This window comes from Grammomys surdaster, unplaced genomic scaffold (assembly GCF_004785775.1).
Source record: "Grammomys surdaster isolate TR1022 unplaced genomic scaffold, NIH_TR_1.0 125928, whole genome shotgun sequence".
In the NCBI taxonomy this organism is placed as follows: Eukaryota; Metazoa; Chordata; class Mammalia; order Rodentia; family Muridae; genus Grammomys; species Grammomys surdaster.
In genome coordinates this window covers 2,166,241-2,190,723 of record NW_021620751.1, presented here as the reverse complement: position 1 = coordinate 2,190,723, position 24,483 = coordinate 2,166,241, and the positions used below count along the sequence as shown (strand labels likewise).

General features: G+C 37.0%; 1 protein-coding gene across 1 annotated transcript in view; it reads right to left on the bottom strand.

Moving 5' to 3' along the window:
* Npffr2 (neuropeptide FF receptor 2) overlaps positions 1-24,266 on the bottom strand; it is a 41,842-nt gene extending 17,576 nt beyond the window's left edge. The window contains exon 1 of the mRNA XM_028752679.1: positions 24,168-24,266. The gene's annotated coding sequence lies outside the window, so the exon portion shown is untranslated. The remainder of the gene's footprint in view (positions 1-24,167) is intronic.
* Between the last annotated feature and the right edge of the window lie 217 nt (positions 24,267-24,483).

Below are 24,483 nucleotides of genomic sequence, written 5' to 3'. Positions count from 1 at the left end.
GTCCTTAGCTCTTCTACCAAGGTGCTTTGGAATGATAAGAATCCTTAAATAAATCAATTTCTTCTTGCTATTCATTTATTCAAAAGTAGGGGTTTTTTTTAACACGAAATTTTCAAAGTCTGCCTCATTTTCACCTTTTAGCTGTGGATATGTCTAGAGACATTACGTATACTGGGCTCAGAGGACATATATTATTATTATCTTTCAACCACATTCAAAAAGTTATGTCAGTCTTGGTACTATGTTACTAACCAGTCTATCAATAATGGTAGGCAAAGAATAGTAACATGTAAGCCTGGCTGAGCTGTCAGAGTCTACACATGTTTGTTTGTTTTTTCTGAACACTGTTATGCATAGGCTGCTCCATGTCAGCAGACATTGATAGACTCTTCAGATAGAGTCTGATGCAGAGAGGAGACAATGAGATTCCAGCAGGACTGAGACCTGTCTACTTAATACAGTATGTTTTCTTATTTAAACAGAATCTTTTATAAGTTTACTGACACATATCTTAAGTATAATGAAAACATAACTTGAAGCACAGCACAAATGGAATATTTTAAATTACCTACACACTGATTCATTTCTTACTCTCTGACTACTGTGCTAAATAACTACATGATAAGATCACTTTGGCTTTTTTCTAGGTAGGTAGGATGAACGAATTTTGAAACTCACGTATCAAGAGAGAGCAGCAGTAGGACACTGGTGGAAGGAATTTTGCTACAGTAGTATTTTTCAAAGTGTGTCCTCATTCATTCACTCATCCACTCACTCACATCTCCCCTTTTCCCCTCCCTCCCTCCCATCCCTATCTGGAAACAACCCAAAGACTCTGAGTAATTGACACATAAAGACTAAGCCAGGTCTCCTGTGTCATGTTTGGTGAGAGTAAAGTTGCCAGACCCACATCAAACATGAGCGAGTAGGAAGCAAAGCCGTACAAAAGCTTGGAAATTTGAGCATGTGCTTCTTACATATACTGGCCTACCATCTGGTAGAGAACTACAGTTATCAGTTTACCATCTCATCTCTCATTACATCTTGTCATGGTTTGGATTGAGACCATATTCTAAAGGCCCAAGGCAGCACTGGACAGTGCTGGAACCTTTGAGATGAGGGCTAGTGGGTGTCATTATCCTGACACCACGAGACTGCACTGTTAAAGACAGTATTAGGAACTCAAGCTCCTTCCTGATTTTGTCTTTGCTTCTTATCCATCAGGAAGAGAGCAATGTTTCTCCTTCATCTCTGGCTCAAGGCAACAGAACCACATGGCTATAGACTGAAATTGTGACCCAAGTTCATTTTCCTCCTTTGGGTGGTTTGCCTCAGGCATTTTGTCAAAGCACTGGAAAGCAAACACACGTACAATGTAGGTTTTTTGGCTTGGTTTTTATTTTGTTTTGTTTTACAGTGAGAGCTTATATCATACCCATGTTTGTGGTTTTTCAACACACAAAATGTGTCTTAAATATTTATTTAAATTCATTCCTAGATTTGATACAATATCAGATAATCTCCCCCATTATAAAGGAAAAATTCATCTATTTGATATAAACAATTAAGTTTCTTCTTTATGTTAGTGCTGTTGTTTGGCTTATTTGGAATTAATAAATAAGTCACATACTTTTTAAAGTATTATATATTAATACTTTAAATTACACATTATACACACAAACACACAAATATATTTAACAAAGAAATGAGGCTGTCACAAGTCAAAGGTCAGGAAGAATATACAATATAATTGTTAGCGCTATCTGAAGGTTGAGAAATGATTTATGGAAGTATCAGCTGTTGATACACTTTGGGGCTAACTGTAAGGTTTTATTAGGGATCACTAAGTGATCTCAATAAACAGAGAGTAATGCAATTTGAAAGTACAATTCTTATGTGTATATCTGAGGAAGTTGTATATTCTACACAACCACTGGGAACTAAGTACCCATTAAATCTGTATCAGGGGTGTTTTGTTCTTCTCCAGGTAAAGGTTTTATTTCCCTAACATTGTATGTAATTTATAAATGAAATTTTATTTCCAGTTATGACATTGCTAGTTAAATGTAAAGATGCAGAAATCGACTTCAATCCAAAAGCTGAGGAGCAGGAAGAAAAGGAATAAAGCCGGAAGGCTAAAGATTTTATTATAAAAATCTGTCTTCCACCTTCAGTCAGAAATAACTTATTAATCTCATCATTCTAATTATCTCAGTCACATTGTGAGTTAGTCTCCACTAGATTATAATCTTAGGAAGGGAAGCTGATGAGGCAGAATCATCCAAGAACTGGGAATAGGTTACTGGAAAGCCTGAGAATACAGGATGGTATAGAGTCATGTATACAATGTAGAAGCAGCACTTGGAAATTCAAATGTTGACATAGAATATACAATCCAAATTATGATCTTTATATTTTACAGCAATACTATATGCCTCATTTATAATATACACTCATTATATGTGTTCAAATACCTTATAGATATTTAAAAAATAATGATGAGTTAATGTATAATATGGTTTTACCCTCATTGTATTTGATTAATATAAGTAGTTGTATATAGAATGTATGTAGTTAATATACATTGTTACATTACGAAGTTTTAAGAAGTACACTTAATTAAAATTCTTGGATCAGCTACTTTTAATATGATACAAGAAGTCAAAGCAATATCAAGAAAGTATCATTTCTTTAGAAATATATGACTTTAATAAAGCTTGTTAATCTGGGAATTGGAGAAGTAGTTAGTCAAATTGTGTTTACACTTATCAGAGCTCTTAATTCACTCAATATAGTAATATATTCAGCAAATTTTGAATGTACTCTAAATGAGGTTTTCTCCGAAATCAATCTCAGTCTTCTCTTCTTCCACCAGTTGTCTGGGGAATTCTCAGCTTCCTATGAATATGTTACTTGTAAAGGTAGCACACTTCTCTGAAGTACTGCATCCTTCACAAGGTCCATATCTGTCACCTGAAGAGATACAAGCCATACAGTACAAATGGTCTATAGCATTCACAATCCTGGGCAACTCAAACAACTGGCAGAGTTCCAAATTTGGGGTTTTCTTTGTATCATGCTTTTAGTCTGATACACCTTTCTTCTATCCATCTCTGTACTTGAACCATGGAAGGCTGTGTGCGTGTTCTTTTAGGGAAAGCACCAGGAGTTCTGGAAATGTCTTTCTGGATGTTTTCTTTGGGTCTTCATCTCAGCAAGTTAGCATATTATCACACAACCAGGCTTTTGGAAAGCAACTCCTACATGCTCTGTTAGATCACAACTTGGATTGTTTTTTGGGAGGAGGAGTGGGGATAGATGTTTAAGCGTTGCTATGAGCTGACATATAGAACACTGTAGATGACAAAATAGGATAAATATCATAGCTTTTCTGCCTAGAAACACAGGATCGTGAATAGTATCCACGTTGTAGATGATCAGACTATGACCTACTAAGGACACTGAGGACTTCAAAAAGCTGAAACATGTATCACAACACAAAGCTAAAAAATTAAAACCATTGTCTCTTGCTTGACATAGTTCTTAGGTTATTTTAAAGGCATTTTTAGTTTTGAATAGGGGCAATGATTGCTCAGTGGCACATAAAGCAAGAACAGAGGACACTAAGGAAAACATACTTATCTTTACTATGTTCTTGGAATTTTCATATACATAATTTAATAAGAAAATTATCCACAGTGATCTTTTTAGATCACAGCACTAAGCAGCTGACACAACCGAGCATCTTCATAGTATATATCAAGCAAAGTATGTCATAGACTCTGAATCTTTCAATCTATAAGATGAGAAAAAAATCTGTATTATCATATTTATATATTTCATTATTTCTTTTGGAGTTTGCAATGTTGTAAAAGTGAGTATTTATGTAACAAACTTGTACTATTGGAATCACCAAAAGACCATTTACACTTTAGATATTAATTTCATTTTATAAGTTTGGTTTTAGGAAAAGTGACAGATTTCAGAGTAAGTGGCATGGTAGTCAATGAAAGGTTCAGTGGCTTTTTCAATTAGACATTTCCTTATGTCTATATTTGAAATTTCTCTCCTTCAGTAACCTAATTAATAAATGAGATATAAATAATTCCCCTCCTTAATCACCATAGATGCCAATACAAACAAAAACAACTTGATCATCAATCATTGCTTTCTCGGGCAGTTTCCCAAGATTGACTCTAAAATGAAATGTATTGTGCAGTGATGAATTAAAAAATCTACTTGTTTAGTCAAATAAAAGAAAAAATAGATTAAGGTCTATGATTTAAATGTGAAGTGATCCCTGGGGGCTCATATGTAAGAGTACTTGGCAATTGGTCCCTAGCTGGTGATATTGCACAGGGAAAGACTGTGGAACCTTGAATTAGAGCCTTGCTGGAGGTAGTGAGTCATGGGGTCACTTCATGCAGTTTTGTAGCATGGCCCCCATTTCTTTTCACTCTCTAATACCTGAGTGTGGACTTGATATGACCATTCCTGCCACCATGCCTTCCCTGCCTGCTGCCGTATCTTCACCATGCTCAACTATATCTGGATCTGTAATACAAGACAAGTCCTCCCTGCTCAGGTTTCTTCTAGCAGGGTATTTTATCACAGCAAGGAGAAAGCAAGTAAGACAGACATATAACAAGAAAATAATCAAGATCCCACGTCTTTAGTCTTTGGTTCTAATAGACTTTCCTTCTCCTCACAAATGGATACTAGTTTAAAGAAGCTTGAGATCACAGTGGTATAAAGTATAATGTCAAATAATGCCATCATCTCTGCAGTTTCCCAGAGAGTCACCTCTTATCACTTATAATAAATAAGTAAAGAAATGCCATTTCTGTAGAGTGTGGAAAATATTTAAATTGTTAGTGTCATTCTTTTTTATCTCACAGATTTCTAATTGTCCTCAGATTTTATTCTCCTTTTTCATTAAGAAATGACTTAGTTTTGACTGTGTGTACATATCCACACACGTACACACACAGGAACACATACCATGTTTAAACCCATAGCCTTTAATACTTATCTTGAAATGTCTTAATGACTCTGTTTTAGCACATTGTATAATGTGCTTAATAATTTTGAATAAAGGAGTAAGTGATTTTCACATTTAGATTTTACCTCTAAGAAAGACTAAAGAAAGAAGTTTGATAAAAATAGTACATTTGAGAAAGTCTATGATGAAAAAAATACAATAGGTATCATGAACACATGAAGGAATAAAATGGAGTTCGGCTTCTGTGTAAACACCTCAATGAGACGAGCACATCTACCCAATGACTGTGACATCCATTTTAGTGCAGCCGAGTGGCCTGAATTTCTAGCTCAGAGATCTACACCTTCCAGGAAAACCCTGAAAGAAGGAAGAGCTGAGTTGCCCTTGTGTCACTTCATGGACCACAGTAGCACTGATGAAAGCCCAAGACTTCACAAGAGGAGCAGGGGGCCTGAAACCTCAGCTGATGAAATGAACCTCAGCTATGTTTGAAATATCGCTATTAGAGGCAAAGCTAAGTGTACTTACAATCCACTGCCTTTTACAATACTTATGTACCTTTTGATCTAGATATTTTATTGGCTGAATGCTTTGATGAAGAGGCAAGCTTTTAGTTCTTAGGCCTTCTCTGTTTGATCCTTCCTATTTTTCAGTTTTTAAGATGAAACTTAGTGTTAGTTTTAGATGAAACTTTCCAGTCTTATCCTTCCCATCTTCAAACACCAACCCATGTCATTAGCCACACTGAAGCCTATTCTTTTCCTCTCCATAACACAGGTTCTTGATCATATTGGAACTGAGTGTAAGAGTAAATTTTATTCTAATGGGAAATGTTTGAAATGAGTATTTTCTGCTCTATCTTTTAATATTTTCCTGGTGGTTTCATGTAGATTAAATTGAGCAGAGGGGGGTGTCTGTAAGAGCAAACGTGGAAAGTTCACTTTGTGGTATTACTAGTAACCCACAGGATAGATGGCAGTAACTTAGAACTAGTTACTACTGACTGTGCTGTCAATGTAGGGAGACAAATGCTCTGGACACTTACAGTAGTGGCTGCGTGAATTTCACTTGCTAACGCATTGGTGGTGTGATTTAACTAGAAAAAAAAACTCTGGGGCATGAGAACTAAATGGGATATAGCAACGTTTATATTTCAGAAACTCTGTTGTAGTTTATATGAATATTGTATACGTGCACATACTTACATAATATGATGCCTTTCAGAAGGCTGAATAGAGCTGTCGATCACTTGGGTTTATAAATGGGGCCAGGGAGAAAAGACAAAGGCTGATGAAAACAGTCTAGGAAATATCAGCTTGCTGGTGGCACTTTAAGGTATAGAAACAGACAGGCATATAGGATCACCTTATATAGGAGACTCGATCTCAGGGTACCCTGACTTTTAGAGTCAGGTGGAGGATGGAGAACCATCAAAAGAGATTGAAAAGAAGTTAGTGATATAACAAAATCAAAAGATAAGCTAGTGTTATTGAAAGCATAAGATATTCCAAACAGTAGTCAATTATGTCAAATACTTAAATGCTGCTAAGACATTGAGTAAGAGAAGGCTAAGGGGAGCCACTGGATCTAGGTTTAGTAGAGTAAGTTATCTCTGCCAGTGAACTGGTCAGTTTAAATTATTACCCTGACTTTATTTAGGAGTCTAAGGTATTTCTGCAAGGCAGTTTACAGAGTTTAACTAAGAAGGGAAGACCTCAGTGTGCATAGCATCATATAAGAATCATGATCTCAAGGTCAATAAAAAACAGGAGGAGGATGCAAACTGCGCACTAGCATTCAACTGTCTTTGGTATCTGACTACAAACATAGTGTGTCTTGTGCTTCTGCTGCCTTGATTCCTCCACCTTGATGGGCCATGTCCCCTAAAACTGGGGGCCAAATTAAACCTTTTCTTCTCTTAACTAAATCTATTGGGTATTTTGCTAAAGTATCCAGATAAGTAACTAATGGTAAGAAAAGATAGGACAATCTCCTGATTGGTCTGAACCCTAGGAATCTTGCTCTGTACTTTGCTGCCTGTATGAAGTTGCTTCGGAAGTGATAATTTCTATTATCAAGTGATGCTGTTGTTTCTAGGTCAGGTTGGATACTGATTTCCCAGTGTCTCTTTTCTGACCTCATGGTGTGGGTGCAGTCACTTTTCAAGCACAAAGTCATCTACCTTGCTGTCATTGTCATTGTTTTTGTTTTCTTTTGTTTTGTTTGGCAAGTCTTAGGCTAGCCTTAAATTCACTATACAATGGGAGGATAACCTTGATCCTCTTGACTCTACCTGCCCTTTGTTGACTGCTAGGATTAGAGGTATATGCCACCACACCCTGTTTTATGTGGTACTAGAGACCATATCAAGGTTTTCATATATGCTAGGCAAGTATTCAAGTAATTGCATTAAATCTCTACTGTATTCATTGCACTAATCTCCTAGAACTTTCTAACAGTATGCATTGTGAGATGAAGTAAGCTTGATAAATCAATTATTAGCCATCTGCCTGCATGTCAGGAAGGGTTTAGTCATGATGGGAAGACACTAGTAGGATACTGGGGTTATATTTTACACCAGAGGCCCACATATTTTTCTGTTAAGAGTCAAGTGAAAAATCAGAGATTTGCAGGCCGATCAGTCTGACAACAACTCCCTGCTTCTATAGTGCAAGAAGAAGTCATAGATAGCAACAAACTAGGATGGTTATGGTCTTAGAACTATGAGAAAATAATAAGAGACATATAGGAGGTTGTATAGACTTCTTCAAAGCCTGCTCTACACAACAATGTGAGCTTCTGAAGGACTAGACTGGGATGTGGGGATGGGTAACAGGAAAGAAACACCTCTCCTGAAGCCCTGATCAGAGGACTGCTTTGAGTTGGTAGGTGTCATTAGGAAAAGCCAGCAAGTTACCTTGCTCATAAGGACTGCAGAAAGAGAGATCTGAGAGGCCTGGAGAAGATGTCTCAGTATGGCTACCTACGAGATGAATCTGGGGCAGGCTAGGCAATACAGTTTGTCTTTAGGGTCAGCATCTGGGGAAAGGACCTGGAGAGGAGAAATAAGGCAAAGCTGAGCGCCCAGCTGTACTGAATGCATGTATGTCACCATCTCAACCCTAGGACCCTGTGAATGCAATGGTCATTGCTATTTTTCAATCTCCTAGTTTCATGAGATTTTTCTCTCTATTTCAATAAATAGCTGGGTATTTACAGGTTAAGGAGAGTCTGGGAGAACTGTTCTCAGTTTAATAAAGTTGACACTAGGACAAATAAATTAGCCTTCTCTATCTTTAGGACTCCACCTGCATTTGAGGTAGAAAGAGACTTGTTTTAGCATAAAGCAACTGTTGGATAATAAATCTTCCCTGAGCTAAGGAGTCCTGTGGAAAAAACTTCAGATACCTGAAACAGAAATAAATAACAGAAAGAGAGAAAGTGTTCACTTAACTTTTCTCTAAACACTGAGCTTATATCTTCAGTCATTTATTTCTCTAAAGACCAAGTTAACCATTCTCATTTATTAGGTGTGCAGCAGCAAAGACCTCCTAATTTGAGAGTTTCCCCTCATTCAGTCAACATTACTTTTGGATAAATCGAAGAGTAACGTCTAGGAGCTTCTAGACATGAATGTTATATCTTCTATATTTTTCCTATTTATCTTAATTTTATATGTCTTTTCATGTAAGTATACAATGTGTCAAGTGCCTACATAGGCCAGAAGAAGGAGTCAGATCCCCCATTACTGTAGCTACAAGGTTACAAACCACCATATGGGTGCTAAGAACTGAACCCAGGTCCACTATAAGACCAGTCAGTGCATTTAATGGCTGAACCATCTCATCTCTACAAGCTCCAATTCTATCTTTTTTTAATTACGGTCACAAAGATTTTTCATCTTATTTTCTTTAGACATTCTATTGTTTGAAGTTTTACATTAAGGTCTCTGATAACATTTCGAATTAACTCTTGTATTAGCTATTAAACATGGACTGAGATTTATTTCCTTCATCTATAGCATACAAATTCAGCGTTATTTGTTGTAAAGATTAGATTATGAGCTTTAATACAGTTGAAGAATTACTAGAGTGATACAATAGAACAAGTGATTGGGGTATTAAGAGAATGTATTCTGAAGTAAACTTCTAAGGATGGCAATAATTACATTTTATTGTTATGTAAGAATGATACATGCATAAATTTACTGACATAAAATATTAAAATGACATGGCTTGGGGCTGGAGAACTGTTCAGCAGGTAAGAGTGCCCCCCACTCTTCCAGGAGACACTAGTGTGGCTCCCAGTGCCAGCATAGGGTGTCGCAGAAACCAGAAACTCCAGTTTCAGTAGATGTGGCACTTTCTTCTGCCCTCTGTGAGCACTCACACACACAGAAACCCCATGTCCACATACAAACAGGAAATGGTTCCCCAATCTCAACCTAAAGCATGTACACACAACATGAATAGTCTATAGGGTCTCTACACAAGGACTGAAAAATGAACCTAATTTTCACTTCAAGTTAAAAAAATCTCTGAGGAAAATCAAATGTTTATAAGATTATATTACAATTAATACTAACCCCTACTCGCTGAAGTATCTAAGAGTGAATGCAACTGAAAAGACAAGTACATTCAATGAAAACTAAAACCTCGTGAAAAGTTTGCTGTAGAAAATAAGACCTACCTCATAGGTTTGATGGGGCTCATGTTTGAGGAACAATGGGTTTTAAGGCCAGTGCCTATCAAGACTTGTAACAATTCTAATTTCACTATTAAAGATAGAAAACTAAATGTTCTTTAAGTGGTGTTTTAAAGGGTCTTTAAAGGTTGCTTATAAAGTCTTCATAAAACTCTTCTATAAAACTCATAAAAATTTACAGAGAGTCCATAAGTCTTCTTTAAGCTGAAACTGTGCTTATGAAGGTAGACACTCTGCATTCCCTTCATCTTCAGGTAATCTGAAGGGAAGGAAGCTAGAAACTTCAGATCTGTAGCAGAGTGACTGCATGTGCCTTCTTAGATTTAACTCTACCTTTCATTAGTTTGTAGTCGACTTGTATTTTCCCTGATCAACCCACAGCTCTGAAGAAGTGGATGAAGGTAACACCAAGTATTTCTGTAATAGTTACACTAAGGACATTTACTTCTGATGAGTCTGTGCCACCAAACAAACACCAATAAGAACAGAGCACTGGTCTAACATGCACAGGTTATACTGGAGGATGCCTCACATGGGGGAGCTTGAAGAAACAAGTTGACTCATGAGCATCAATTTAGTGGTAGAAAATATCAAAGTATTTTTTGAGACATAGTCCTGTTACATGGTCCAGGTTTGTCTCAAACTCATGGTAATACTCCTGTCTTAGCCTCTTGATTCTGGGATTGCAAGCATGAGCCATGAAATGGGCCACAACAGATATTTTTTTTTTTTTTTTTTTTTGGTTTTTCGAGACAGGGTTTCTCTGTATAGCCCTGGCTGTCCTGGAACTCACTCTGTAGACCAGGCTGGCCTCGAACTCAGAAATCCGCCTGCCTCTGCCTCCCAAGTGCTGGGATTAAAGGCGTGCGCCACCACTGCCCGGCCACAACAGATATTTTAACAGTATTTTAGCCTGAATATCTGAGTTGTTATCAGTCAGAGGGAATTATCCTGTCTAATTTTGAGTAACAGATGGCAAATATGCATTTGAATAATTTATTTTACAAATAAAAGAACAATCTTTTGCCGTTCTTTGTAAAGTGTTATGGCTGTCAACACTAATCATGATGATATTACACACTATAGTTACACAGACAGATTTTTCAACTATCTTCTAACATCTTATTACATATGCACTAATTGTGCAACACAAAGTGAGAGATGGCAGGCCAACCTTGAAGGGTGACTAGAACAAGAACTGTCACGTTCTTATGGCTTGTCTACACTATGTTGAGTTTATGCCAAATGACCTGGTCACCCTCAAGCTCGCCTCATTTCCTGTACTCACCCATCATTCTAAAATGAATGGCTTTAGTCCCTCAGTCTCCATCGAATCTTTGATGTACATCAATTTGTCTCTTCTCCCTACACTGAATGTGTCTTACTGAAGTCACTTGTTAGTGGTCAAAGCTTATATTCAGTGCTGCCCCCTGCTATTCATATTTTATATTAATACACTATCTCTCTCCTCTAACTAAATTTATTTTATCAATAAAGCATGAAAGGGCCCTTTAGAATGTGTCTAGCCTGAAGGACGGTCATGAGAAACATAAATTGCTGATAGTTTGCCACACCATCTAATAGCTGTCCTCTCTCAGCCCCTGGATATCCTTCCTACCTTTTCTTTTTTATATATCATATGAACAAAGGAAGAAGAATAATCCACGCTAAGAACTATTACCTTATTCAAATTTTTAAAATTACATTTGTAATTTCCTATTATGATTAGCTCCTGATATAAGAAAACACCTTAATCACTTGTGACATTAAAGATGAATACCTTGATTCTTTTCTTAAAATTAAAAATGCATTTTGTTCTTCTTCCAACAGAGTGAGAGCAAGCCAGGTTTTATTCATTATTTATAAGAATAGAAGACTGTCTTTGCAGAAAACCTGATTCGATTTTAGTTGAAAAATTTTTTCAATGATAGCATTTTTACATCAGGTTGACCTTTAGTCCTGTCAGTGATAGAGAGACCCTCTCTGCTGGCCTATGAGAATGAGTCAGTATACTTTTACTTTAAAAGCATAAAGTGACAGAAGAAGAATTATAATTTTTAAAAGTTTTAAACAAATGAACTAACTTTGTCATCGACGTTTTATTTTTTCCTGAATTTTCACCTATTTGTATACAGGGTGGAGGTCTACAACAGGGATAAAAACAATTACCCAGGACTTCAGAGGCTTTCAATAGAGCAACAGCACACACTGCCAAAATCTAATTCTTTTAGCTTTATGCTCCTTCCCACAGAACTTCTCCAACCTTTATCTGGGAGTTGCATCCTAACCAATTATGCCTATGAAATTCATAAGCTACCCCAGGGTTCCAGATGCATAAAGCCACTGTCAGTCAAGAAGATGCCAACAACATGGATCTACATATCCTACAGACACAAGTCTCTTTTGCGAGGTAACCACACAGCACCATCTTCGTTTATACATTAAATGCAGGTAACTCTACAACTCTAAGACCAGACTACATTAGCCATCTTCAGTTACTGAGATGTCAGGTCTCTATGATTCATGCAATAAGCCACCAACAGACATATTGTTCCATTGATTTGGTCCTTGAACTCTGAAGTAATCAATTTTAACTGCATCGCATAGTTAATCTTTGTCAAATTGGTGAAACTCTAAATAGAAAACTCAAATAACACAAGTAAAATAATAAACAGTCAAAAAGTTTGCTTTAAATCTTTGTCCTAAGCTTATTCACAGGCTGACAAAGAACTAGAATTATAAATTTTTCTAACCACTGCTACTTTACAAACTGTTAAATCGTTAGATCTACAGCCAGAGGCCAGTGTGCATAGATAAAAACATAAATCATACCAGTGCCCCAGTCACAGCAATGTCCTGAGCTATGATTCCTCTAAGATAATAAAATGTCTTTCCCCCACAGCTTTTATTTTCTAACTTATATTTTTGCTTAGATTTATTTTTACTTTTGTTTATTGTATGTGTGCCATGTATGTTCAGGTGCCCGAAGATACCAGAAGATGGCATCAGAAGGATAGGGTTACAGGGAATTGTGAGTCATCCAATATACATGCATGTGCGTGTGTGGTGTGTGGTGTGTGGTGTGTGTGTGTGTGTGTGTGTGTGTGCATGTGTGTGTGCATGTGTGTGTGCATGTGCGTGTGTGTATAAAGATGCATGGACATGCTGAGAACTGATTTGGACCCCAGGAATAGCATCACACACTCTTAACCATGGAGGCATCTTACCTTGTAATAATTTCAGACCTACAGAAATTATAAAGTAGCAAAACACAGAACTATCATATGCTATTCTAATACAATCTCATAGCATTTTCCAAATACCAAACTTCACCAAATTCATATCTTCATAGTTATAGAAGAAGTTTCCAAAGATAAGTTATTGATATAAGGCTCCTGTGACCCTAAACACTTCAGTGTGTACTCCCCAGAGTACAAAGGCATTGGAATTTCTAGAATGTACTGTGAAATGACAGTGACCGTGTTTTCTTACATTTCTGTGAAGTCTCTATTTTTCCCTCATCATTTAATATGAATCTTTTAAGATATGTTTTAAGAAAATGTATATGATTTTCATTGCAGTAGATTAAATGAACTCAGAGAAAGTTATCTTGACACATTGAAGATAAGAATGGGACCTTATTTAATAAGAGAATCTTTGAAAACAAGAATAAGAATCTAAAAGTGAAGTCATCTCATTTTTAGGGTAAGCCTTAAATATAAGGACAGGGGAATTATGGGAGGGTTCGATGCAACTCAGACACAAGGACAAGGGAAGAAAGCTTGCATGGGAACCTAGACAGAGGCTGGAGTTCTGCCATCAAAGTCACAGAAAGAGTAGACTCACAGACAATGGGGACATAAGAAGGGCTCCCCTCAGTGGTTTCTGGGAGCACTGGGGGCATGTCTGTACCTTCTGATGAGATTTCTGAACTCCAGACTATGGAAAAATAGCTTTCAGCTTGCTTTTTTAAAGCCTCCAGGTTTGTTATCCCAGTTCTAGGAGGTGTAAAGTCAGTAAAACACTTCAGCCTTCAATAATGTTCCTTGCCTGAGCCAATTATGACATTAGTAACAAAATGGTGACTTTTTAATTCCACATTTTTTCTGTACTTATAAACTGATATCTACCAAAGGAAGGACATTTCTGGTTTGGGTTTACAGCTTATACTACTATTCAATTACAATTAATTGCATTTAAAAAGTTCTATTTAGGTATACTTTTCATGTAAAACACTGATTTATAAATATATATGTGATAAATTGCTCATAGTCACGAATGATTGGCACTTCATTTCCTCAGATTCATCACCTGAAGGTTCAATCAATCATGGATCAAAATAAAGTATTTGAAAAATAGTTGCCTGCATTAGGCATGTAAGAACTTTTATTGTTGTCATTATTCCCTAGGTAATATATTGTAACAATTGATTCCAAATTATTTCCATTGTTTTACATATAAGTAACCTACAGATGATATAAAGTATGTGGTAAGAAATTACTACATGTAATGCACCATTTTATAGAAGATATTCGAGCATGTATAGACTTTAGTATTTGTCAGGTGTCTTAGAAAATCTGCTGTACATGCTGAGGAATGAATGTACAATCTCTTATTTCTTAAACATAGAACTAGTGCAGTGCTCAATTTTTATGTAAAAAAAAAGTGGGATAAGTGACAATAATAGAACAATTATAACAAAGTATAAAATGTATTTAGAAGTTCATTTTTTTCCTATTTTCCACTGAATGCTCATGGAGCATGGTGGACTCCAGTTGCCTGAAAGTATGGGAGGCAGGAATGAAGATGAAAAACTGATGCATTATGTAAGATCACGACACTCAGTTTTCAAGTTTGAAGATCATCTCTTGGGCCTTCTCATGAACTTGTGTTTGGGTTAGAGGAGTGTGCCTATGTTTACTTTCCTGCAATCGTGTGCCCACTTGCATGGGTCAGTCAGAGCTCAACACTGGGTGTCCACAGTCACTGTATATTTGTGTCAGGGCTCCCACTGTAATTGGATATCTCTGATCGCTAGACTAGTTGGCCAGCAAGACCCCAAGGTCTGCCAGTCTCCACTCCCAGTGCTGAGATTCTAGGCACATGTTTCTCTGCCTGATGTTATGTGGGTCCAGAGATCAAACTCATGAGCTACTCCTGTATAACAAGCACTTTATTAGGTGAGCCATCTCCTCGGGCTCCTTTTATAAACTTTCAACTAAATAACCATCCTCAAAACAAAAATTGCATTGCACTATAAAACTTAAGAAGATAAAAATTCTGCTCATACTGAATAAATTGAAATACATGTGCTGTTTTTATGGAGATACTAAATTAAAACTCCAACTCAGCCTTGAAATTGAGTTCAAACTACTTCATTTGATAAATGTATGCTGGGTCTTGTCTCCAAATAATATTTTTAAGAAGACATACTCAGAGTTCCACAACTTCTGTTTTGTAAGGTCATTCTACCTGCTTATATACAAAATAAAGCAATTAGGGTGTGTAATAGAGCACAGAAACTGTTGAATACTAGGTTGAAAAGATAGATTTCTAAAATATTTGAACATAATAGATAGCTGTTTTCAGCATTAGAAACATGCTCAACGGAGTACAAGTAACTTGGCCCCATAATGCTTTGCTTAGGGGTTTTTTGGAGAATGAATGCTTTCTTCATTCCTATATCTGTTGTTACATAATCTCTTAGATTTCTTCCTTTACAGGATTTTCAAACATTGCTAACTATGATAGCTACCAATTTTCTGAAGCTAAAATACATCAAGTTGTGAAAGAAATTTGACCCATTATGTTGGCTATTACCGAGCCACATGACAGATTGTGTACATTTTATTGATAATCTATTGAATTTGGTAGAAGGATAAATTTTATGTTCCTTCTAGCTCTAAACATTTAAAAGTTTTACCGCAGATTTTTAGGATTCAGGAGTAAAAGTTAAGTTGAAGGAGTGATTGGGTAGAGGCATAGTGGGAAAAAGTTGGGAGTGGAAGTTAGTAATGGTTTTAAGCATTTTCATCTTGCAAGCTAGGCTTGGAGGAAGGATCCTGGCAGTGGTCCACAGTGGCCACAGCCTAGAGATAGACAGATCACAGTATGCTGAAAGGAAGGCTAGAATGTTAGGATTGAGCAAACTGAAAAGTGCATTTTAAGCTATTATAAGGATATAGTGGTATTCTGCTGGGAACCTGCCTGACATGCAATAGACTGAAGCAGGACACAGCATTGGACACAGGGCTGAATACTGTAAACTCCAGCCTTTAAACTCTCTGACTATGCTGGATGCTGATGCTGATGGCTTCTAAAAAAAAGAAAAAGAAAAAAAAAACAACTCTAAAAACTTTCTTGCTTATTCTGTGATTAAAAACTTCTGGTTTGAGTGATTAACATCTCTTGCTTAACAGTAGGGGAATAAGTAAAGTATTAATTGCTAGGGCTTCTTTCTCTCCTACCCAGAAGTCTCACCTCTTGCTTGCCAAGCAGGAGGGAGATTTGGAGCAATAAACTTTACTGAACTTTTATTTTATTAAAGAGAGTCACACTCACTGAAGGAAAAACTTTTACACAGGCAAATATGCCTAAATACATACATTCATACACTCATACATGCACACATACTCATACACCTTCATACACTCATGTTGGGCTCAGCTACTTATCTCACATTTACATCACACACACACACACACACACACACACATCCATACACAAGCACATGGAGCAAAAGCTCAAGCACCAGTATATAAAGAACTCACTCATTCTGGATGAAAAATAAGCTTCAACCTTTATTTCATGGAGAAAGGAAAAGCTACCCTTTTATTACTAAATGAATTAAACCCAAGACTGTAAGAAAAAGACTTTATCTTCTTTAGTAAGACTAAGCCTGCTTTGCTGTTAAGAAAAAAACCTGTTCTATCCCATGGTAAAGAGAAGCCTGCCTGCTGTTTCTACTCTCTCTGTCGCTCCTTCTTTGTCTCTTTCTTTCTGCATTCTGTACACTGCTCTCTTCTTCTTCCTAACTCTCCTCTCTCCTTCTGTCACCCAATGTCATTGTTTCTAGTTTTTTTGGTAACATTTTTAGGAGAATAGATCACATGGTATCTTTTTCAAAAGTTCACCGTAAGTTTAAACATAAATTAAAATCATATATTGAATAAGATGTTTACAATAGAGATGTTTACATGTATTCTCATTAAGACTTGTTATCTAGCTAAATATTCATTATCTGCCACTAGCTCCACAGGTTCATAGAGAGTCTAAAACTATAATTTTTGTGTCTAAGTTAACATTAAAGTTTTGTATAGATAAACCCAGTCAATATTTTATCTTCTGTCCTTGCACTTACAGTAAGTTGTTTGTTCCCTTTTATGATTTTTGGTTAATTATTTTACAGTTCTAAAGGAAGTTATTCCTAAATTGTAAGTCTGTATCAATGCCTGTTTTCTATCTCAGAAACAATTAACTCATTACGTATGAAGACTGACAAAGTTCTAATTACAGTTTTTATATCAGGGAAAGCTCTAGTTGCATCCCTAATTATAAAGGACTTAATAATTGCTAGCATAATTTTAAGAATTCTTATAGAATCATCATTAGGAATTAAGAAACCATTTATTTGTCTAGATAGCATCACTACAAGGCAGTACATCTTCACTGATCTGCAGAAAATCTGCCCAATAGGTTGAGCTAATAACCAGGGATTATATATTAATTTTATAAGGACAGGAAAAGCATATCAGTTATAGGAATCAAATTCTAAGATTTGTCACTTGGGTTTTGCCTCCAAGGGCTCATTCATCATAGCTCCAGGGTGAAAAATCTCTGGAAGATGATCTGTTGCTTTTTAGCTGCTCCTAGATGGCTCCTGACAATATCCTATGGGCAACAAACTTCAAATCTGTGCTAACAAGACTGAATATATTGTTCATGGAGGGTTTCTAATTCAGCACATTTTAACTTAATAGCAATGACATGAATGTCATTTTGTGCTCAGATATAAGAAGTAGTCACTGACCTATTTCATTCCTGCCATTGGTTACAGTTATTATTTCTGGGCTCAGATATATCCAATGTTATCTGAGCAACCAAATTAGAGTCCCGTTATGCCAATGTAAGTCACCATCCTTTGACAATCCGTTAGCAACTGTTTTTACTCAAGCCCTACTCAAGGTCAAATATTTTTTCATGGTGCTTTTATGAATAGGAGGCAATAATGTTATTAGATTGAAAAATAAAATAAAAATATGGCAAAGACAAAGAAACTAGATTCATCCTGCTCCTTTGCAATGCCTGTCAGATATGTATTTGTAAGGAGTGATGTTAGTTGTTCCTGTTCATGTAATTCCGAGGTCTTTGAATTTTATCTGGAAGCATAAGTGTGTCTTAAATTTGCTTGTTATCATTTTTGCCCCACCTCTGAGTCTGGGGATTATAGGCATGCATAAACATACTCATCTGTATCAATTTTTAAATTAATTACTTAAAAGGTCAATGAGTTTGAGGTTTTTTCACACCAAAGGACACACACTTGATTATTGATAAAGTGATAGTTCCTTTACTTTTTATTTTATTTTATTTTATTTTATTTTATTTTTTATTTTATTTTATTTTATTTGGTTTTTCGAGACAGGGTTTCTCTGTGTAGCCCTGGCTGTCCTGGAACTCACGCTGTAGACCAGGCTGGCCTCGAACTCAGAAATCCGCCTGCCTCTGCCTCTCAAGTGCTGGGATTAAAGGCATGCGCCACCACTGCCTGGTTCCTTTACTAATATCTTAAAGCTCTTTTATTAACATCCTTGAATTGGTAGGGTCAGAACATTCTTCTTCTCAGTAATAATAATTGACATTCAGCATCCTACGAGTTAGCCCTGTGTGATATCCAAGCCAAGCCATACTTCTAAATGTTTTATGCGAGTTAATTTCTTCTGTAGTCAATCTCTGAAAGCATTATTATCTACATGTTATATAACAGAAACAAAGAAGGGATAAATAATTACTGGAAGTTATAACACAGTATCAGTTCATCTAAGGACTGCCTATTCACAGCAGGCAGGACAGCAGCCTTCAATGATGAGAGGCAATACTCATCACATAAAGGTACCACACAGGAAGTGCCCTTCTTTTAACTAATTGCTTTCATTATCATGTCAGAAATAATGTTTTATGGAGCATGTATGTCATATAAATGTTTAATCATTCAGTACACGTTTTCATTCCACAGGGAGCATACCAACTAAGCTCAATATGTTCCACACTGTCACTTGGCAAGAATAGACATCCTAAGAGATTTCCTAATACCTCATGGTAATACCTTGCTTTAATTTAAATGGTTAGATGCTTCCCTTTCATATTGGTCATTTGATAATCAAAGAACTAAATGATAAAAATATGAAATAGCATATCCTAAAACTTATAAATTAGAGAAACTCTTTAAATAAACCTTTGACCAAATAAAATATCAAAAACAAAAAAAAGTGATATTATTTAAAGCAAAGCAATGAAGAACGCAAAGCCTAAAGAAAATATGGGTATATTTCTCAAACAACATGTGCAGTTTTTAGGCTTATGAAACTTATTTTAAAATAAAAGAGCTTAATATTTATTTGAAACTTACCAGTAAATTTTAAAAATTGTGAGACAGATCTGAAGCTAATAATCCTCACACAGACACTTCTAGATAAAGATCTTTCTAACTAAAAATGTAAGCAGGTATATAAATATATATGCATAAGTATACACACAAGCACATGAGTGAATTAACCGTTCTAGGGTCTGAAGACTTTCAAAAAATCTAGGAACCTCCGTATCCAATGAAAGTACAAAACTCAAATTAATCAACACTAAAATCCTCAATCAAATTAAAACTAGGCGTATTGATCATGAAAATAGTTTGAGCGTATATAAGTTATGGAAAATATGGCAAATAAGTGTCTACATTATCAGAATAAATATAAGCAATATGCAAAGAACACAAATTTATCAGAGAAGATAAGTAACATCAGAAATGAAGACTGTAGTTGTTAAAGAAGTCATGAGAGTAAGCTCAAACATGAAAAGATCTGTGATTCAAATTAATGTAACAACTGCAAAAAAACATTTTACCACTGGTGGTTATAGGAACATAAGACATAAGTTGTTTTACAGTCTTCTGGCAAACATATTTGTTTGTATTACTTTGGAAGCAATTTTAATATTGCTAAAGTCTCCACAGGAAAACAAGGAAAACAAACTTTGGGTGCCTGGTTGAACCCAGGCCCCTGAGTTCCTTCAGTACTTGGGTCAAGCTCAGGGCTGTGGCTGTTCAAGGAAGCAGGGACCACTGTGTAGGTCAGAAAATATTTAAAGCTTTTCCACTTGAGAGAAATTGGCTTTAAGGCATGAAGGAGGACCATGATAAAATGAAGAGGCACCCTAGAGACAAAATTCCCCTATAGACCTGTGGTAGACAGGTTCCAGAAAAACCTCCTGTTTTATGTGAGAGGCAAGATCTCAAGGAAAAGGCTGAGGGAGCTGTCCACTACTGGTAATGTACTTTCTTTACAAAGAGTTCTTACCAGAAAGAGCTCAAATTCACTCTAGTGTCAGTGTGCACTAACTACACAAAATCAAGACAGAAAGGAAAAAGTAGAGAAGCATTAAATGAAGTAAAAATTTTAATTAGAAAAATGTCTCTACTTAAAGGGAAAATTTAAGTGGAAATTTTCTGAGAAATTCTGAATGCTTTGGGCATATGTTTACTTGTCTATATTTAACAAGGTGATTGAGAGCAGTCTCTGAAAATATAAATAATCAGTTAAGGTTAAGAGTTACTCCCCACTCCCCAGGACACAAGAATCACAAGATCATGAGCAAACTCTTAATTTGAAATTTTTCCTCATTGAATTTTGGTTCTTAGCGGTAGACTCTAACATAGGCAACTATCGGATTTTACTGGCTTTCTGGTAAGGCTAAATTACAGAAACGTTCATCCTTTTTTAGCTTTCCTCTAAATAAACATCCCTTTGCCTGTGTTAGAAGGAAAATTCCGTATACCAATGAAATCTTTAGAGTTTACTTGAGCAAAGCAAAACAATTCGAGTCAGGTACCTCCTAGAACAAGAGTCCTTGAGACAGTTCCAGCCAAAGGCATCAGATGACATTTGTAAGAAAAAGGAAGTCACAGAGAAAATTACTTCATTGGCTACAGCCTAGTCAATCAACCAGCTAATTGATTACAGCTACCCTAGTTGTTTAGTGCATACTTACCTGGCAGAGGACTTTCTACAGTCAACATAACCTAGTTATTATGATTGAACTTGACAATTGCTTTAGTCTGTTGGGGCGGGTGTATGTACCCAATTCACACCCAAGACTTCTGAAAAATATCACTACCAGACACTCCAGCATTCTGTGGATGGCTACACATTGTCATTGTGAACTGGAACTGTTATTTTTCACTGTTGGAAAATTATGGACGTACATATATGCTCAGTCCCAGCTTTCAGCCCACTCTATCCTAGTGTGAGCCTAGTGTTGGCAAAGGCTGCACAAAGGTCTCTTTTGTTAACAAGAACATGATTGGGACAACTTAATTTCTTCTTAGCCATATAATTTTCACTTGGAAATGTCTGCCAGATACATACAGAAATCAGGACTTGAATTATACACCCTAAGCTGCTGTAAGCATTTAAAGGTGACTGGAAGAGTACAGGACTTCATTAATCCTGGTCCCTATACTAGGAAATGTGTTTACTTTGGGCAATCTTTGAAATCTTAGTCCAACAAATTAAGAAGACTTGTGTTTGTTTACAATCCAGAAAATCATGAAGCTGAAAGGGGATTATTGACAGGGAGTTATTCCCTGTAGTTGACTAGGACTACCTCATTTGAGTTTCGGCAATTGCTAGTGTTTTCTGACCCTTGCAAGATTACTAACAGCTGTAAACATGTGGGCCCCTTTGGTTAATCCTCTGGAGATCTAAAAACAGAGCAACCAAGATTTGAGTGAGAGATGACAGAAAGGAGCATTCATTCAGATGGAAAGTACTTTTAGTCCAGAGATACTGGGGAGCAGCCCAGACATAAAGAAGGTGCTCACAAGAGGCCCCTTCTATAGCCCAAGGGGAAAATAAATGAGGAAGTGCCTTGATAATATTTAGAAATTAAAATTTTATGTAGCAACAAATACTTAAAGAAAGTTTTGGGGTTTGGGGAGTTTTTTGTTTTGTTTTTTGGGGGTTTTTTTGTTTGCTTTGTTTTTTTTTTTTTTTTTAAAGACTGCTGGCACAGTCTTTTTTTCTGTTGTGGGTTTATGTGGTTTGACTGTGTTGTCATTCCTAATGGCTATTATTGATCCTATCTGGTTTGCTTAGAGGGAAAGAAGCCTGAACTTGATATGAGAAACTGACTTAAGGCGTGTTTTCTCAGTTTTGTGTACAGTCAGTGAAGTTCATTTAATATTTGTGCTTTCCAGACCCACTGTGACTTTTTTATTTGCGGGAGGTGGGGTAAGAACTCCTGGATAAGGCGGTAATAAATACACACTCCACACAAAGAGGCTCTGGCTTCCTCCTTTCTGGGACCCAGTGCACACTGTAGTAGCTGGTGACTGTCCAGGTTATGAGCCCCTAGTACTTGTAGGAACACCTCTCCATTTTGCCAGAGGCTGAGATCTCCTCTGCTGTCAGAGACTGGCTCTCAGGAGAAGACCACAGTGCATCTGACTTGTACCAGAGGCTGCATCCAGCATAGCTAGATAGATCACCCCATTAGCTTTTCCCAGCAGACCATTCTATAAAGAAACTAATGAATTTCAGGACCTCACCTAAGGGCATTGACTCTTCTGTGGCAAGGCAAGGTCAGGCGAGCCTTCTCATTCCATATTCTTTGCCTTTCTCCCATGGAAAACCAAGGATTTCTAAAGCCTAAAAGGGTTGTAGCTGTCTGATTCTAACCTCTTTGTGTGTTTAAACAGCATTAGAGACAGCAAGTTACTTGCTTGGGGCAGAAAGCTAATGGCTGAGGGGTTTGGGGGAGGGGCAGTGTGTGAGACTGAAGTGAGAGAGCTTGTCTCTATGTTTGGAAGTGTGTGTGCTTCAGATTCTACAAGCCACATGAAGGATGTAAAAATCTATCTTCTGTGGTGATCCCTGCAACCTATGGCAAGGGTCAAGGGGTTTCTTGGGTTCTGAATATTCAGTTTCAGGACAGCTGGAAAAAATAATTCTCTCAAGAGTAATTTTTTTTTTATCCCACAATGCTAGAGTTTAAAAAGCAAACACAAAACAGGAAAAAAAAACCAACTGTTATCATCAAATTAATATTAAGCATGAAATTATCCAGAGGACAATTTGTCAAGATCACTAACACTATATACAAGAGTAAAGAACGTAAAATCCTATTTGATGTACTCAAACACTCATAACAGTGTTCATCCAAAATCAATTCCACCTCTCATTAAAGGAGCATGCTACAAAATAAGTAATTGCTGGTTTACAAGGCTTATAGGAACTAAATTCTTTGAGTCTGAAATACAGCTGGAAACTCTTAATGTGATGCAGAGGCATTTGCAATCCTGCCTCCCCAAGCCCACCCTGGAATCCCAAGTTCAGTAACAACTGCAGCAAAGGCAGTAAGCTTTCCAGACACAAGCCCCTTCCTGGTTTAGAGTGAATTCATTCGTATCTGGTGAATTTGTATCTGTATACTCTACACATTTCAGGTTAATAATATCTAAGTTTTAATATTAACATGCGCCTTTAAAGGTAACGGAGGGAGCAGTGATGCCGACGAGGAAAACCTGAAGCTTGCATGCTGTGGCCGCTGAACTGCGCTGTTGATAAATCTTATCTTTGAGCATTTCACGGACACGTTGCAGATTCAGCTGTAACTCATGATGTTACTAGTTTTACTCAACTTATTTTCAATTGAGATTCCAGCAAGAAACAAAAATATATCCTTCAAAGCTTATAGCACATTGATTTATTCATCCTTTTTCCTTCTTATCAGTTGAAAAGGACTTAGATATATGCTGGAAAGAGAATTTAGATACTTAACTCAAAGAAATCTGAATATCTTGATTTAAAAGAAACCATTTCGTTGCTCATGTTATATTTAATATTGTTTAAAATGAATGCGTGAAATATCCTGCCATCCTGACTGGAGAAAAACGAGAAGTAAATGTATTTTTTGCCTAGTTTGGTTCTAATTACAGGAGAGCATTTTCCTCTACTTCACTACCTCAAGGTCCCAGGACTGCATTGGCACTGCTTGCTGCTCTGGCACAAAAGATATTCCATCTTTCAATGTCTTCACTTAGCCCTGGGTGTTGTCCTGCGCACACTATAGTCTCCCTGGCAAACCCAGCCACACAAGACCAAGCCTGGTCCATAAAGGCCACTGCTAAGCATCATCCTGGTGAAGCAAACCACCCCTGTAGGATATTTTGTCTCCAAGGAGATCCACTTACCTTCCTAAGGAGATTCAACAAGTTTACCAGTGTTCACCAGGAGAGGGCTGGGGGACTTCGAGGGTGAGAAAGCACCTCCATCCTTGCCAGATTCCTTCTTTCTGAAGAACACAGACACCCAGGGCTGGGGTGGAGCAGCGCAAGGAAGCCCCCAGGGTAAACTTTGGTCTGGAACCAGACTGAAGCTCCTGGGACATTATCCAGAGAGCTCAGGGAGCCTAAAGCCTCTTGGGAAAGGCCAAGGATAAAACGAAGAATCCAAGCTACCTGTGTCACCGAGGCTAGCAGTGACCCTAGGAAGGGGAATCCCACCCAT